Source organism: Pectinophora gossypiella, chromosome Z, assembly GCF_024362695.1.
Source record: "Pectinophora gossypiella chromosome Z, ilPecGoss1.1, whole genome shotgun sequence".
In the NCBI taxonomy this organism is placed as follows: domain Eukaryota; kingdom Metazoa; phylum Arthropoda; class Insecta; order Lepidoptera; family Gelechiidae; genus Pectinophora; species Pectinophora gossypiella.
Genome location: NC_065433.1, coordinates 20,570,449 through 20,589,629, shown reverse-complemented (window position 1 = coordinate 20,589,629; position 19,181 = coordinate 20,570,449).

The window sequence follows — 19,181 nt, the reverse complement described above, 5'->3', positions numbered from 1 at the left end:
AATCACTGAAGGCTATTCAGATCTAAACACTTTCACTAATATAAATAAATAATATCTTCAAGTTCAAGGCGCACTTTTTTGGTAGTTAATCTTAGCCGTAACTGTCTGTAAATAATTTATTTGATAAGTTACATAATAAGAAATAGAGTGAACATATAAAAGGGAAATAAAAAATAAAGAATTAAAAACTAAATAAAAAAAGTAATAAAGAAAAAATATTTGCAACAAATAGCCTAAAAATAACGAATTAATGAAAAAATGTGTGTTTTTATTATTACGGGATCGTAACGGGACGATGTTAGAAAATGTCTAATAAAAAGTTCTTCAGCATTAAAATTTTCGGTTTTTATTTAGTCTCTTTATTTTTTATGCAATTAAATTATGAGCTTCACCCTAATTATGAAACTATTTACAAATACGATATGCTTCTTTTAGTCACCTCGGTGTATATACAACGACGCTTAATGCGCTCAGTGTATTACATGCGCTATAAAACAATGCTCGCTCCGGGCAGGAATCAGTGGATACGCCCAAATATTTACCAATCTAACATCCCCAGACGAATTCGATTCCCGATGTATCCATGGAACACAATAGACGTCACATAACATAAACAGCCCATATACGGCACAGGCCTCCCGTCAAACAACCAATGGATGGAGTTTAAAATGTACTCCACCACGCTGCGCCACTGTAAGTTGGCGGAGGTGTTACGTGCTTCAGTATATAGTATAAAACAAAGTCGCTTTTTCTGTCCCTATATCCCTATGTAAGTACGCTTAAATCTTTAAAACTACGCAACGGATTTTGATGCGGTTTTTTAAGTAGGTAGAGTGATTCAAGAGGAAGATTTATATGTATAATAACATCCATTAAATAATGGAGAAATACTGTTATTTTTGATGTGATGTAGTAAATAATTTCTTTTTTTCCTCAGCATTGCACCCGAGCGAAGCCGGGGCGGGCCGCTAGTTTTAAATAATCGTAAAGTGACGAACTAGTAGTGAACCTACAAAGATTACGATCTTCGACATCAAGTGAAGTTTCTTCATCGACTTGTTGTAAGTAGCTCTATATCTTTCTCTGTGCCCAAAACTCATATAAATAGATATTACATAAAGTCAGTCTGATAAAATATTCTGTGCATTTTAATCTGCGGTGGAAATTCACTATTGGTTCGTTTAATTTATTCGAAACGCTTTTAATTACTTATTTCATTTGAATTTCCGTTTTCCTGACAGAAATTAATTGTAAAATGTTTCACCAGCGATATTTCATTTTATTGAATAAAGTCCATAAGTTTTTCATCTGGAACTTTGAAGATACAAATACTGAGCTACTTAACATAACATAACAAATACTTTATCGCACATACAGGAAATCAAAACTAACTATCTACTTATTAATTCACTTTAAACATGTTTTTAAGTATATATGACAATATATGCGCCGGCTTCTTTTTTGAAACGTCGTATCCATCTTAACATTTCCTATGATGAATACATTAAATATACATTTTATAAGGCCATTAAAATTAGGGCGGTCGAGCCGCGAGCAAATTGTTGTGAGCGGCGGCGCGCGCGCACAAAGCGAGCCGGCTAATCAATTGCCGGCGATGGTCGCCCGGGCCCGGCAGAAACGACGTAACTCCAAAACATACTTAAATACTTAACATTACAAATGGATGCCACCCTGTAATATTATAAATTAGTAAATCTTCACTTTGAAAGATGATATATCGATTTTATTTTTTTCATTTAAGTTTGTAAGTCTATTGTTCGTAATAGGAAAGAGTCTTTAAAACGTAATAATTGGCAGTTACTAGGCTCTCGCGCGCGCCGTAGACCGCCGCTCCAAACACCGACTCTTCATTTATTTTATTAGCAGAACTCCTCGAGGCATCGTAACTCACTCTTCTAATACATTTATTTATTTCAAGCATATCTTTAATTACGCTGACTTAAAGGAATATCGAGCGTCAATCCGTGGGACTACCCAGGATCTGACCTGGGGTAGTGTTACTCTCTCCTGGTGTTAAATACGTCTTATCGATCATTTTATTATATACTACCTAATAAACTGCTACATACCTTTTAGTAGTAGATTTCTGCGGGATACAGGACTCCATTGGACTATAGAATATACTTCAATCAGGCTGATCTGCTCCGTTGTTTCTATTTTTACGACCTACGTGCTTCTTTATTGTATTTACAATTTATAAGAATTTCATAGTGAATTCTCTGATCAATATTAAAACCTGTAGGGTTGCGTTCCACCTACTCAAGAACAGGTACTTATAGTAAGATATTCATAATTATATTCTACACGATTTCAGATTTCAGGGGCCTGAAGAATCCTTGACAAGTCGAGGCAGCTGTTCGCCACATTCTATCTACAATTAGCTCACTTAACTCGCAACTAGGCGGAGTAAACAAATCCACGCTTTGTCCACCGTGTTAACATAGCCAGGCTAAGTGCTGGTCGATCCTTGTTAACTTTTTGGGTTAACAAGACGACTGGTCTGTTTGCGCGGCCTGTTATTGACAGGAGCTAGCGCCTCGCAGCCCCGGTACGATACTACGAACAAGGGGGAAAATAAACTAGGCTGCTCCTTACTCCTACTATTATGACAACAAAATTACAAACACCACGAAAAATACATTATTTATTCATTACACATTTGCTACTCTAAACTTTCTGTTTGTTCATAAATCGTTTAAAAAAGATGCGACGACACTTTTTAATTTTCTTAATAATGGCTACATAAATCAAGCCTGACAAGCTACAGTTAGATCTGAAATACATTATTTAGTGGCTGTTTAAGTTCCAGGCACTATTTACCTAAGTCAGCACTTCTGTGAAGGTCGGTTAATACTAATGTCATATGTAACTTTGGACGACGGTAAATCAATATTATTTTACTGAAGCTTTAGGTCTGGCACACATTTGTGAAGAAACGTGCACTAGTTATGCGGATTTCATTCGTGCTAGTCCTGACGAACAAGTATTGTTGCAAGTGAGCGCTGGACCTTACGCGACCGCGGTTCTGTGGTGACGACGGCTGACCTATTGTGACAAAGATACTCACACCTCGGTTACATCAGCAAAAACAAACTTTACACGTAACATATCGTCTTCTCCTTCTACTTTACTTTTTATTGCGGGAAGGGCAGATCACCTAGCGGTAAATAGATCGTTTAACATATCATTGTAAAGAGTAGAGTCACCTTTAAGTCGGCTTTAAGTCAAAATTCGGCGTGTTCGTATGGCGGTATTATCACTTACCCGGTAATAGGACCGGCGGGTGCGTGCCGGCATCTGTGCAAACACGCTGCACGCTGCAAGGCACACACCAAACTGGAAACTGTATCAAAAGTTCGAGTACAAACACACACAAGTTTATTGTTGTAATAAGCTGCGCACCATTTCCGTTTAGATATTCCTCGAACTTCCAACTGTGAACTGATCGAACTTGAATTGCTTAATCGGCGTCTACCATTGCTTCATTAGGAGCGAACGTTCGTTCAGTTAATTGTCGATCACATCGGCCGATCAGAAGCGAGGTAATTGGATGCGGCTGATTTCAGAAATTGTATAGACATAGTAAATTCACCGTTCTATTTTGTGATCACACGTAAATTTCGACATGGTGACGCTATCCAATTTATCCCTAAAACTGCTCTTGTTCTATCGTGTGAGTTGTGAGGTCAATTACCAACCTCCTCAACCCTGGTGTCAGGGTTATTATTAAGCCGCCAAAGGTCCCTGACATGGCTCATATAACGACACACTACTAAACTACATTAGTAAGAAACCGGGGCTTAACGTTCCTTCCGAATCACGGATCATCTTACTTTTGGATAATCAGGTGATCAGCTTGTCCTTATCAAACTCAGGATCACAAAGTAATTTTTGTGATTTGTCAAATTCAAATTCAAAAATATCTTTATTCAGTAGGTACAGTAGTTACACTTTGAATCGTCATTTTTTACATAACGAACGTCTCATCCGCCTGCTGTCCTCACGAGGGTTCTTGAGCACAACGCTCAACCACCGGACCACGGAGGCCTCAAAACTGCTAAACCGTGTTAACAACTTTATATTACTTAAGCAATTATTTTATGGGCATACAGAATTTCTGTTTGAATCAATTACTTACCATCGCCGCAAAATTATTGTTTATTTTACTCTTTCAGTCAATAACAGTCAAATACAATGACAAACAAGGCAAGGCAAGATGGTAGCAAGAATATTACCTATAATATAACCTGGATGCCATTTGTTTTACAGTTCAGAGGATCTATGTATACCAAGCGTAAAAGTCATAAAGTGGTCTTTCCTCTACTATATACAGGGCAGTGACGCCGTAACGAATACTGAGAGGGATGATTCAGACCACGATTCTGGGTTGATATCAAGTGGAATTTCCTGTCGGAAAATTCAGGAAAATTGTAGTTTTTTTTATTATTATTATTTTAACGAATACACATTTAGTTAATAAGAAGATGGTAAAGTAAAATCAACAGGTTTTACAGGTCCGTTTTTCCGATAAGTACGTACTCGTATTTGTTTCAAAATAGAGTATTTTACTGGATCGGATCTAATGCTGTAAAAAAAATAAGGGTCCTTGATAGCCACGTGAAAGAGCTCTTAATTCTATGTGTGTCTTTTTAATATAAATGCTAATTGTTCATTTTGTGTTAATTGTTGTTTAACACATTTCAAAACATCGACGACTTAAAACAGACGAACAATATGCTTACTTACTCGAACTAGACAACTATCACTTTTAGAACGTTCTCGTATCTTAACAGCTGGTTGTAAACTCAATAAGGGTGTTCAATAACGAATTAATCGCAGAACTAGCGAACCAATCGCGATGTAATTTAGGGGATGCGATAGTCCGCCTCAGCGATATGTCATGAGCCGAGTCGTTCATTCTGTCGCCCTGGGAGGTCCCTGGACGTTATATGCAGTTAGTGCTAATTATCCCTGTAAAAAACACAACCCAGCAGACCATTCACGAAAATGACCTCTACTAATACTGTTATCCCCTAGCATCATCCAGTTTTTCACAGGGTTCGCTTACCTAACCTGAAGATTTGACAAGTCTGGATTTTTACAGAAGCGACTGCCTGTCTGACCTCCCAACCTGCGAAGGGAAAACCAGCCCAATACAGGTTAGGTCACATACCTCCGAAAATGCATTTCTCGGGAATGTGGGTTTCCTCACGAAGTTTTCCTTCACCGCTGAGCACGTGATAATGAATCCCAGAACCAAACATGAATTTGAAAACAAATTCGACAATCATTGGGTTTGGTGCTGGCTTCGAACCTGCGACCTCAAAGTGAGAGGCAAGCGTTTTACCAACTGGGCCACAACGGCTCCTACTAACAACACTTGTAGCATTTTCTTTTGCTAAATCTCTTCAAGAATTCTTGATATAATAACGTATATTCAATAGCTCAACTTCCGCCTTACCTGCTCCAATATTCCTACGGTAAAAACGTCTCCAATTAACTCTTCACTGAGCGATCTAAGCAAACAATGGGTGGCTCCCTTCAACATGCGCGGACGCATGGTGCGAGTATCGCGCAGTTATTAATTGGCTATTGTATAGCAGTGTAATAGCGCGCGCAGCTTTATCTTTATGAACAGTATCTTGTGCGCGAACTATCTGGTATTACTACGTGTCAACAAGTCGACCACCTGAAAGTGAGATCTTGAGAGCGAGTGTTGCCAGAGACAGATGTACAGATCGGGGAGCTCCGATGTCTTCTTTTCTTGTGGGTGTTGCTTTCTCCATCTCTCTCATTCCAAATCATTTACATCTTTATAAGTCACAAAATTAACTGACACATTATAAACCGCATAACAAACGATATAATTGGACGTTCATATCATTTGGTTAATTACTTACTTTGTATCGCTTCGTTTTTAGTTGCATTACCATTTAAATACAGTTTGAACATTATAACCTTATAACCTTATTTCCGAATTGATAAAACTGCAGCAATAGTTATTCTTGGCTTTACTACAAAGTATATGATAATACTTTACAAAATCCGTTCTCCCTGCAGACTAGTTGGGAAAGTTTGTCCTACAAACTTGTTGTTTCCATGAACGAAAGCTCTGTTCTGAGTAGAGTAACATGGTTACTCTAGGTCTACATGTACAGGGTTCCTATCAGTGTCCACAACCACTTAAGATGCGACTTGTCTTAGTGAATCAAGAGAGCAATAACAATGCCTTTATTTTAAGCCCGCTGTCGTTATATCTAACATGATATTTATTTTAGCTTTCCTTGTTCACCTCGCAACTTATGATAGTAAGCAAAATCAATTATTATTTTTTGCTTAGCATTTACCCTTTTCATTTGCAAAATTTATGATATATGAAACTAAGCACACATTCATGTATCTATCCTTCCGAGACACAGTGAAAGGCATACTTACAATACAAGGAATAAAAATAAAATTGCTATTCAAAATTCTAGATTAAGTAAATTAAATTCATCTTTTTGGGGTTATGTATACGTTTTTACAATAAAATACCAGATAATATTTTAAATTTGTCAGAAAATAAATTTAAAGCTCATGTGAAGCTTACTTTATGTATAAAGCTTATTATAAGATTAATGACTAATGATAAAAAATGTCTGGTATTGAATGTGTTCCTCTAGTTATTAAATAATTTGTAATGTTTACCCTCATTGGTTTTTAAAAGATGTGTTGCTGTTGCAGTTTCTTATCATTGCTTCTCCTCAGCCATAACACCTTGCGAAATGACGTAAATTAAAAAATGTTACATTGACCTTCAACAAGTTTATCCATGATAATTACGTTGAATAAATGGTTCTGATTTCTGATTCTGTCTACTCGCCCAACCGAAGTCATTTTTTTAATTTTTGTCGCCCAATAAAAAGAAAAGTAATTCATATGTTTAAGTCTTTATATTTAAATAAAATAAAATAACCTACTTACTAAAATAAACCTTGATAACTTAAAAGGTTGATAACTCTGAAGTCGTTGCAAGAAATACCTGGTAAACCATCGGCTATGGTCGTTTAGCCTCTCCTGCTGGTGTTACCAAACAGTCTTGCAGTTGTAGTCTTCAGAGTTGTCAAAAATATTCTTTAATTTTATCAATAAAATTTTACTTAACAACCGTTTTGATTTCAGATTCTAACAGGAAACTACATCGCGACATTTCCACGTGACGATATTCTGCAAAGATAAAAGTATTATTTTAACAATCCAGGTGTAACTTGAACCTACTTATAACTAGGTTGATATCACAAAATGTAACGAAAGTAATAAAGAACTCAAGACTCAAAAAAGTCTTAGAAAGAACCTCGTTTTATATAATGGTTGACTTCTAAAGAACATAGGATTCAGGGTTTTATGACTCGATTGAGTCGTGAATCGTATTTTAACAGAGACGAGTTCTTTTTTAAAGACTAGAAAATCTCGAGTTCTTTCACCACTTTGCGAAACTGTCTGAGCAGATATTATTCGGTTCGATGCACACAGAGCCGGAAAAGAAAACAGCGGGCAAGGGATTTTATTTATTGTTCCATACTTTCTGACTTTTCCTCGTGGAGTCTGGTTGTCACTGTAATTATACTCTAGTTCCGTTCCTGAATCTACTTCATAAGCGCCGATTTAAAAAATATATTTAGCTGATACCAAAATATTATATAAGTAATTCTAAAATGAGGGGCCAAAGTCAATAGTTGTTATATTGCCCTGCTGTAGATACTACTCTCATGAATTGAGACTTAAATCAATATATTTAGTAAGAAAACGGGTGTGGTATTGAAAAATATCCCCGACAATCAATACAAGTTCAACAGTCTAGGTTATTGTGGGGTCAGAGGTATGTGACCGTAGTAACGTGACGTGTGTAAAATAGCGAGGATAAAGTGCTGCGAGCTTCAATGACGACGTCGAAACTTTAACCCAATTTGATTCAAGCTACTCGTAACGTGGGTATCCTTTCGTATTATGAATTTAAAAGCGTATATTTTTTAACTACACAACGGGTTAGAGATGATTTTTTATATGCACGCTGTCAGGAATACAGAAACGAACGTAGGGTACTTTCCAGGGGCGGATTTAGTGTACTTACCGCGATAACTATTGTACACGCTTCAGCCAAGTAAGTAGTTAGTGTCATATGCGGAAAATCTACAATAAGACACGTCAAAAAATGAAAGTAGGTACTACACTACACACGGACAAAATCTTGGGCAAAAGCGGCCAATAACACTGTTATGGTTACATACTGTAAACCATAGGAAATAAAGGAGTTATGTTGTGTTGTATTCTACATTCGTAAAGCAAAGGGCACCGTAACACTTACGTTTTTTTTCGTCACAGTCGAACTCATATAAATCACAGTTATCGATGAAGAACTTAACGAGACCCATCGAATCTTGACCGCAGACGATGACGAAGTCATGCGTGCATTGATCCGCCAACTTGCAGAAATTAATTACCTGTTAATTATTAAAAGCTTATTTATTACCATAATTAATCGGGAAAAGGAAATCCGTGTCAATGGCCGATGACTCTTAATAATGCCTGTAAATGCGCTTACCTACCCCATGATATTTCCAATAGTCGGCCGGCTACTTTAGAAAAAAGTGAGCCCACCTTTTTATATTTAAGTAAGTAAGTTGTTAATTTTTTTTATTGTTATGTTACAAATATATTTAATTTGAATTGTGGCGTTGGTAGCGACTCCCCGGACGGCGATTCTCGCTACGGCGATTGACATCGCGTCTGTCATTTGCATGTGGGTGAATATCGAAATCCCCAAATTTTTTACGAAAAAATAATATGAAATTTCGCCACCAAACCTGGCACATTTTTATATTCACCCATGTACAGTTTAAAACACAAATATAATCACACTACATACATTATATTAATTACTAGTGTCGTGATCACGCTAACGCTATAAGTTTAATTATTTGCAAATAGATAAACTGCGGAAAGTCCCATATAAAAATTCACCCCCTCTTTGAAGTGGTTGGGGGCAGATTTAAAAAAAATGATGCGGGTTTTTTTTAGTCACAAATAATCCAATTGCATAACGCTCCATACAAACTTCCACCCCCATTTTATTGTAGTGGGGAGTTAAAAAATTACAAAAAGCAGCCTATGCAGTGGCACGATGGAGAGTGTCTCCATTCCATCAACTATCTTCACTTAAAAAAATACGTCAATTCGTCGCTCCTTTTTGCTGTGAAAGACGGACAAACAAACAGACAGATACACACAGACATTTCCGCATTTATAATATTGGTATGGAGGACTATTAAAGAATCCTATTTAATCTATCATAGATACATTATTTGAATTTTCATTATAGGTTTTTTGACGTAACTCGTTGTAGATTTGCCTCAGACGGCATTGACTCTTGGCTGGGCAAACTTTCATTGGAGTGTTACTTAACTGAGCTGTGTTGTGATTTATTTTTAATATTACTATGTAATAACTATTACTTTCCAAAACTGACCTGACCTGTCAAATCTTCAGGTTAGGTAAGCGGACCATGTGAGATACGGGATAATACTAGGTAGATGATGAACTATTACTTTCTTACCGGCTCTAGAGGGAAGAAATAATCTTCTGCTTCCATCTCCACGTGAGATCTTATTTTTGCAGCTAACCCTAGAAATATTAAACCTGAAATCCATTATTTATAATTAAATACCGTATTTCTACTTATAAAAATATTAAAACAAAATCAATTTTAAATTACCTGTAAAAACTTTTCTTAACATCATGATTGCTACACGAGCACCGTCTCCCGGGCACAAATGCTGTCTGATTCATGATGCTCGTCTTTGTTTACATTGTCCTATCAAAACTATGTCTTGATAGTTCAGGATATTTTGATTCATAGTCACCTTGCGTTGATATCAAACTAGGTGACAATACGGGCAGGTATGCCAAACTAGTTCCTGCAAATCTGCTTATCATAATTAAGGATAAGACGCATAACATAACAGGGGTTTACAAAATCAAATCAAATTAAATCAAATATACTTTATTGCACACAACATACAAAACAAACAACACACAACAACAACTAACAACAACAACATACCCAACAAAACAACAACAACAACTATACAACAACAACAACAACTACAACACAACTATACAACTTTATACCCAAAATGGGGTAACCTCTGCCTACGTACATTAAATTAAATTCTATTCATTAGATTAAATGCTAATAATGAGTGATGATTCCGTGCTTCGGAGGGTTCGTTAGACAATTCCGGCTATACTAGTTAATTAAGTAGGTGTGAAGTCGTCACATGATCCACGTCAGGGGCATTTGGCGGCTCAAAAAATACCCTGACATCATGGTTGATGACTTCGGTCATTGACAACCCATACGATAGAAGAAAAAGAATGAAATTAATAGTTCAATTAATTCACTAATTAGTTAAGTTGATACTGATTGGTTGTTACGTAACCTCTACAATTCTTCTTTTCCTTGTATTAAATTTCTACAAGGGCCTGAATGCTGAATTGGAAAAACTAAACCAAGAGCTACTGACAATAGAGGGGAATTTTGAACCTTTAATATCCTTAGCCTTATTTATACATAGTTGTGTAAGTAAAATGTTTATTTTTCATAAGGACACAAAAAATATTGCTACAATAAATACCCCACAAAACCAATTCCTCGACTTGTCTGTAGGAATGGGGTTCGCTTAAAATTATTATGTATTAAAATACAGTTTACTTATAGTTCGGAAATCTTTTGCAGAAAATGTTTAAATAAAGTTTTTCAGATTTTACTTATTATTTCTCAGTGTCTGAAAACATTGTTGACCAGCGAACGTGAATTGATTATGTGCAAAAAATGTAGATGTGATTTTAGTATAACTCCAATAAAAGCACAGTGAAACCCCTGACACGGTTCGTACTTACTACTATTATTTATTCCGCGGGTTAATAAACTTCCTGCTTCACGTACGTTCCTACTGTAAATACTTACTGTATATGACATGTTGGCTTGAAACTGTAGTATAACATTTTCAATGTTAGTACCCTCACATCAAAATGTGGATCAGACTGATGATATTCTGTAAGTCAATATTATATTTAAATAAAAACGAATCTAAACAAGTAAACGTGACAGACACCGCGAAGAGACTCGGTATAGCAGGGATCGACGTTCACAATAACAGACATAATTTATATTATTTATTTATTTATAATTTTCAGTAGATATAGATACTTAGGATAACTGTAAATATTTACTTATTGGTACAATTGGTACAAATATACGTATTGGTACAATAAATTTACACGTAAGTAATGAAATGTAATTTCATTACAATACATTAAAACCCAATACAGATTAAATAAATATTATTAATCGCACAAAGGGTTAATGTTTGTAACATTTTGCTACGAAACTTAAAAACTAGTTTTTAATTATTCATTAGTCAATAGTAGTTGCAAGTTACACGAGTTATTATGGGTGTTGTGATTAAGTACCAAAAAAGGTGTAAGATAATGTAAAAATCTTTTTTTTTTTCAGGTAATTTGAATGCCATTTTAATTAATCAGTTACGTGCCCATGTCCCTGAAGATGTAACGACGCCGAAGGTATGTTATGTTCGCTTCTCTCCGCTTACCTAACCTAAAGATTTGGTCTTTTACTGAAGTAAAGCTATCGAGTTTTTTTGATTCCCTGTCTGACCTTCCAACCCTCGAATAGAAAACCAACCCAATACAGATTAAGATACTTAACTCCGAAACGCATTTCTCGGATATCTTGGGTTATCTCACGATGTATTCCTTCACCGCTGAACACGTTATAAAATTATTTTTTTCCTTACTTTTCTTTGACAGATTTTGAAGTCAGTTTATTTTTTTAAGTACATCACTTTTTTCGTAACTACGAAAATTTGATTTACATGTTTATTTTGCTTCCGATATATTATAAAAATTAATATCATTTCGTCTTCTAGTGGGTTGTGAGGTGGACTACCAATCTCACCAACCCTGGTGTCAGGGTTATCATTTAATACATAGATACCTTACGTCTGTTTTTAGGATAGAGTAGATTTACACTGCGTGCTCGCTGAGACCTGCGTCCATGACACCATCAATATTTGTGGCAGGAATGGAGAGGAGAAAAGGACTTTTTTGGACATTTGTGACATGCTGGAGTACGCATGCGACACAGGCAATAGTAATCACACGATATAAACCTTTATTTCTTGACATTTAACTCCTTTGACCAAGTAGGTACCGAATATCATTCATAGCAAATCAAATCAAAAGAATAAGTACCTACTAAAACCATGGAATGACCCACGAAACTCGAAAAGCACCCGGAGGACTCGAGTCGAGATATTATATGATGAATGCGTGACATGTTTGGTATGGGGCAGACAGGTTTTGTGACGAATATGGATAGGAGAGACACCAACCCGCAGTGGGACAGCGTGATGGAGTATGCTCCATACCGTCTCCGGTTGATTGAGGAGGCCTATGTTTAGCGGTGGGACATATATTGGCTTTTTATGTTCAGGTTACCAGCCAATCGGAAGCACTAAGCAGTTTCGATGATTCCTCAAACTATGATCGTTTTGTTTCAGTATTCAAGCATACCACTGACGAGGTTGGCTGCCCGAAGAAAGAAGCAGTCAAAAGTTTTAAGCCAGATCCTAAATTGCTACCTTAGCAATTGTGTACCTTATGTATTAGTTGTGTTGTATTATACATTCCTTTTATACAATAAAGTGTTATGTGTCGCCTATATTGTAAATTGATAATGGTAAGTAAGTCCTTACTACTAATTTTATACATATTCGTAAATAATAAGGGATATTCGTAAATAATAATAAGGGATCAGTATTAAAGATAAGTAAGTAATTAACAAAACGGAAAAAGAAAGGAAGGAAGGGCGGGGGTAGAGGGAAGGGAGGGGGATTAAGAAAAAGAGGTATCTGTGCTTCAGTGGGATGGTGTAAGCTAGTAATAATAATAATAAGTAATTTAAAATATTTAAATGTTTAATTAGGTAAATAAAAAATAAAAATTCAGGAAAATCATCTTCCATCTAAAAAATTGTAAGTACATTTGACTAGTTCAACATTGATAATATTTTTTTTACGTCTTTTTTATATATATTTTTACATGTACATTACAAAAACATATCTTACAGCTAAAATAACAATTTTACAAATAATACCAATAGAATAAACAGCACAAAAAATAATAATAAAGGAAAGAAAACACAAAACACTATTCGATAGAATAAACGAATGTGAAGTGGATTTTTCTACCGACTTGATTAGGTACTCACTTACATATAATTTGGTATTTCACTAGACGAAGTTTTCTGGATTTTAAAACCTAAGTCTATTTTATAACATAGGTATAGTCATAAACTAAAGGCTCTCACATTTGCCTACTAATCTACACCTAGAAACTTAGATAAGTTAATTGTTAGCCAGCAAACGACAAAACAAGAAACCTGACACAACACATCTACTTACGGAGCATGCGAGACGCAGACGCATAACTTTTTCTGCAAAAAGAATCTTTACTTAAATATGTGTTTAAGTATCATTACGGTAATGTGCTTCAGCCTGACCTGAGATGTTTAGAGCAAGACAGAAGTATGTCAGACGTCTTTAGCGGGAAAGAGACGGTCATCTCGAAGGTTGACCGGGTAACAGGTTAGGGCAGACAGAATAAGTATAGCGAATGCAGTAACGTACACCGAGGATCAGGCGCATCTCGATACGGTGGTAAAACCAGAAAAAATAAGGGATCTAATCTTGGTTTAAACAAGCGCTAGTTAATCAATATGCGATCAATATTTATCGACCTTTTTATCACATTATTGATATTATTATGAAAAATATTACGTGAAATAAGTCCTATAATAGTACCTAATTATATTATAATTTATTTTTCATAAACGTATTCAAATTATTTCCCCTCTAGTTTGCGATAAAATTAATTCGACTAGTTCTGCAATTAATGATTTTAGAGGTGCACATTTTGTGTGCAATAATTTTAATCGTAATAGGTTATAAAGTTTCAAACGATCAAATATAACTGGGTTTACATTTTAGGTGCACGGAGTAATGTTAGGGCAGTAGGAAAATCGATATTTTTGTAGGTCGGGCACGGTGCAACTGGCCCACACAGCCGTGAGAAAGCTACAATTTGAACAAACCATAATTAGCGAGCGGCGCATTAAATCACGGGCACTGGACGCCCGCTGCTGCGCCCGCGCTCGCCTCCGCTCTCGCGGCCGCTTATGGTGATCTCATTATGTTCAGACAATCAAATTATATATTATAAATATCCCTAGTATAATAAAAGATAACTAATATGTACATAACAGTATTTTTTAATTTAAGAAATATGGTACATCATGGTCAGAATCATTAATATCTGTTAATATCAAGTTGATTTTTCCGTCACAAAATTAATTATTTATTGTTTGTTTTTTTAATTATTTTCTTTTCTATACTTAGCGATGGAAAATTCCACTTGATATTAACTGGGAATAATGAGCTGAATCATCCCCCTCAGTATTCGTTACGGTGTCACTAACACCCATACGTACTTAGACGGCTACCTGTGCGTACTTATACGGGGTGTAACTGACATCGTAACGAATACTGAGGGAGATGATTCAACTCATTATTCCCAGTTAATATCAAGTGGAATTTTCCATCGCTAAGTATAGAAATGAAAATAATTAAAAAAAAAACAAACAATATATAATTAATTTTGTGACGGAAAAATCAACTTGATATTAACTGAGAATCATGGTCTGAATCATTTACCTCAGTATCCGTTACGATGCCACAAATACCAATTTATATCACGTGGTTTACAGGATTTTTGCCCGGTTAATGGCAATAGGCTCGTAGCTCGGAATACAGGCGAGATGGTATGTTGTGTTAATACAAAGTGCAGATATAAAGAAGACAACTTGCGGCCAACTTGTCCAGATTATTTGTGGCCCCGCGCCCCTCTTAAGGGGTCAAGGAGTAATTTTTAAAATAAAATAAAGTCTAACATGAAGGACTATTATAATGTACGATGAGTTGATCGCCAGTTATAACTCGGTTCATGACATCAGTCGTAGAACTTAGCATCAAAAGTCTTCTTGTGTTTCTCCCATCCCCTTGATTACTGGTGAGACTATGTATGCTGGCGTGTGTTAAAAATACTTACCATGAAAATATTAGAAATGTATTAAGTTGAGCAATAGATACTGGAAAAGAGTGCAGTGTTTGTGGCATGTTTGTTTGCGGAGCAGCGAGGCAGGTAAACAGGGACGGACGCGCCTGCGCAATCGCACCATCTGCGCTCCACGCCCATCGACCCCGCGACCACCAGGGCTGCTTCTGCTCTCATACGTTCTCTCTTCTCCTTTCTCATACCATTTCGTTCCTATACCTTTGGCGTTATTACATGGTGCCTCGGGCAGCTAGATTAGTACATTTTCTGTCTCTTTCGCCCTTAGGCAGTACTCTATATTTCTGTCCTGCTGTCATACATACTTGAACATAAAGACAAAAACCGGCGCGTATAAATACGTCGGTTATTGTATAAAAGTACCTATTTGCTCGACCATAACATACAAATTCATACATTAAGGTTAGAGCCACGTCCTACTTACTATTAGTTCTAAACACCTCGCTATTAACAAATAACAAGCATAGTCTAATTCTTAAAATAACAATTTAACAACTCTACTAATCTAGAGCTAAGACAGAAACAAAGCAAAAACAGCAGTTTCGTATTTCACAAAGTCGAAATCATTAGGTGCGATGAGTCATCTAGACAGTTAGATTCGCATTTGAATATTCCTCGAAACATCGCAAACCTCCAATCCGAAGCCATCAAAGGCTAATAGATTATGATCACTACACAGACGCATTGTAATCTTTCAATTTTCCTACAACAAATAAGATTATATGGTACAAAATGTTCGACGTTACAGCCCTGTTGTTAAAAATGCATCCTAAGTGAGGTCTGCTTCACTTACCCTGTAACTAACGGCCAGGCTTTAAGATTAAGCGTTATAAAAATATCGCCCAGAAAAAAGAAATGAAAAAGAAAGGGATGGGGGAGTTACGAAAAAATAAATATTGAGAACGGCCGCGGCCCAGCTCGAAAATGATCTTAACACTTTCAAATTTGTAATAATGCAAGTTTTGTTAACAAAATTATAGGTTACGCCATCTACCTAGTTGTAAATAGAATACAAATTCGAGGAAATTCTAACATTAATTTGAGTTTGAACTTCCGACCCTTATTGCATAATTGTAATCTAATCTTAGTTCGATATCAAGCCCAATAGAATTCCAATAGAGTACGACGGAAAGCGATTAATAAGACATGAAAGCATTAACAAGTGCTCCTCTGCATTGATTATAAAGCCAAACGGACCACCAGTATCAAACAATACGTCATAAAATTGCACTTGGAAAGAAAGTTCCAATGCTGTGGCTCATCACTGTACTGACTGTCGACCACTACAAGCTATATTCCTTGGCACATGGAAGGCATGTTAATACGCCAGTCCGTTTGTACAGTTCTGTTAACAGAACTACTGGGATTTTTGCCCCATTAATTCTGTCAATCAGTAGTTATGTTTGACAGTTCTGTTAACAGAACCACTGGGATAAGCGGCTGCCAGTAGTTCTGTTGTTGTCATTTTAATTTGTTTGTCGAAGCCTAAATTACCAAAGACCTCAGGCTGCAGTCTCCGCAAAATTGAGTCGTTGAATTTTTGGTGGCAATTATTTTCCTATTTTAAGCAGGTATAATTCAATTTTTGACCTTTTATGACCTTTTCTCGTCAACTGGAAGTTTCAGTATGTAATATAATTGAAAACAGAAGAGAGAATACACGCTTGTGGTGGGTGAAGGTCCTGTAACCTGCATTCGCTGGGGCATGGCACTCATTAGTAGGGCATTGTTTCAAATCAAAACGAACTGAGACTTCTTGAAACGAGAATGGCTCTATTCTAGCTGTATTAAGAACAGAGAACTGTTAGGTATAATCTGCTCACTGGACAACTGAAAACCTTTTTGAATGTAAAGAATTGCACATCTTCGGTCATGTAGATGACCGACAAAAAATTAAAAAAGGGGTGACATTTATTTTCCTAGATGAGGTTGCAGAAGCCTCAGCTTCTATTACCGATCTGAATAAATACTAAAACGGAACTCTGAATCGAAGAAAAAATATCCTAAACAAGTACCACTAGGTAAAAGACCTACTTACTGTACATTACTTACATACATATTTTTTAAAAGAATTTATATTACGCCTATATATTGGTGTATGGAAAATGTGTATATTCATTGTAAATTACAGCCTTCTTCTAAGAGTCTCTGAGCACGGACCACGGACAGACGGATAGATGGACGTAGCGAATCTAGAAGGCCCCTTTATCTGACTACAGAACCCTAACAAAGATGAGGTTGCGCCCGCGCACGTCGTTTGATAACATCTGAACGGCCTATTTAGTCCAAAAACCGACAAATTCAGTGCACCCTCCGCGATATGGTCGTTCCTAGTAGGAGAAGGTTGTATGATAATGATCAGCTGGCCTAATAGCCTGCGGTTCCTTTGTCTATTGTTTACATTGGGGTGGCTACGTGATTTTTGGGAGTCATGCCGGCTCCTTTACAGGGACCTCCCAGCTGTTACTGTTAAATACGTCGTCATTGTGCCCGCCAACAGGTTGTTCCGGTTCTGATTATTGATAGAATAATAATATTTTTGAAAATAGAAAAAAATAACAGATATATATATATATATATATATATATATATATATATATATAGTGGAAATGATGGGAAATTAACATAGGCACTCAAAATAGTAGTCTGTACGAAAAGGGCGTATTTTTAAAATCACATTATTTTTTAGTTTTTACTGGTAAATACAATTAATTTAAAAGTCAATCTATTTCAAAAGTTGATACACTTAGCAAGTAAATTGACATTTCAATGTAATTATTTTCAAAACAATGTATTTAGAAAATCAAATATATATACGCATATATACATATATCTATGTGTTTGAAGATAAAAAGCTGTCTCTACTCGCGCGCGCAGCACGTGGATAACGTAGTTTAGGTGCGCGTGAGTCGCGCGCTAATGACTTGTCACCGGCCGTCCTCGCTTTGAACTTGCTCCGAAAGAGTACCGCCCATCGTTTATATCAATCAACCATTGAAAAAGATTTGATTAAATAATCAAATCTTAATTAAAATATCGTAGGTAGGTTACCTTGTAAAAAAAAATTCGATAAACCAACTATGCCACATCACCTTTCAATGCGTCTACAGCATCAACTATAAAATAGTTATCCCAGGGAGTCTTCAGGAATAGTTTTATTAAAATTGATTTAGCAGTTTCGACACAGCTCTTTAAAAGTCCTTTATACGACTTGACATAGATTGATATATACCGCGTGATTATATTCTTCATATTATTCTCTACACCCAGTGCATAAAAACTTTTTGACAAGTTTTCACTATAGGTATTCAACTTAATTTACATTGTTGTTGACATTGTAAATTTTTTTGTCTCAGCACTTGAACTCTACCTTAATAAGGTGGTGCAAAAGTTAAGGTTGAAAACGAAAAACTAGCTGTAAGGGCTCATTGGCTACTATGTATAATATGTATAACAGTTAGAGATTAGAGGCGTAGTTATGACTAAAGTCCTTTTATAATTCAAACCCCAGTGTTAAAAACTATTGTGTCTGAAATTCTGGGATGCAGAAAATATGACCTATTTTACTACATTTTTTGGGACTTCATTTCAAGAGACTAAATATTTCTGTGTAATATTTATCGATTTATTTGTTTATCTCCAGAGACATGCCGTTGCTTTAAAAAGCAAAATGTATAATTATATTATTACTAATTGTTATCTAACCTTTAGGCAGATACGACCAAAGTGCAAGAAAGAACAATTTGAAAAGAAAAGCAGCCAGTGTCTGTTTTTACAGTTACTGTTTTTACAACTGTTACTGTTTTTACAACGGGAACATTCCCAGGAACGACACATATTATAACAGGGCCCTACAAGTAAAAGGGTGCCTGAATAGGTAATGTGTTAATTATTGTAATAAACTTAAAAGA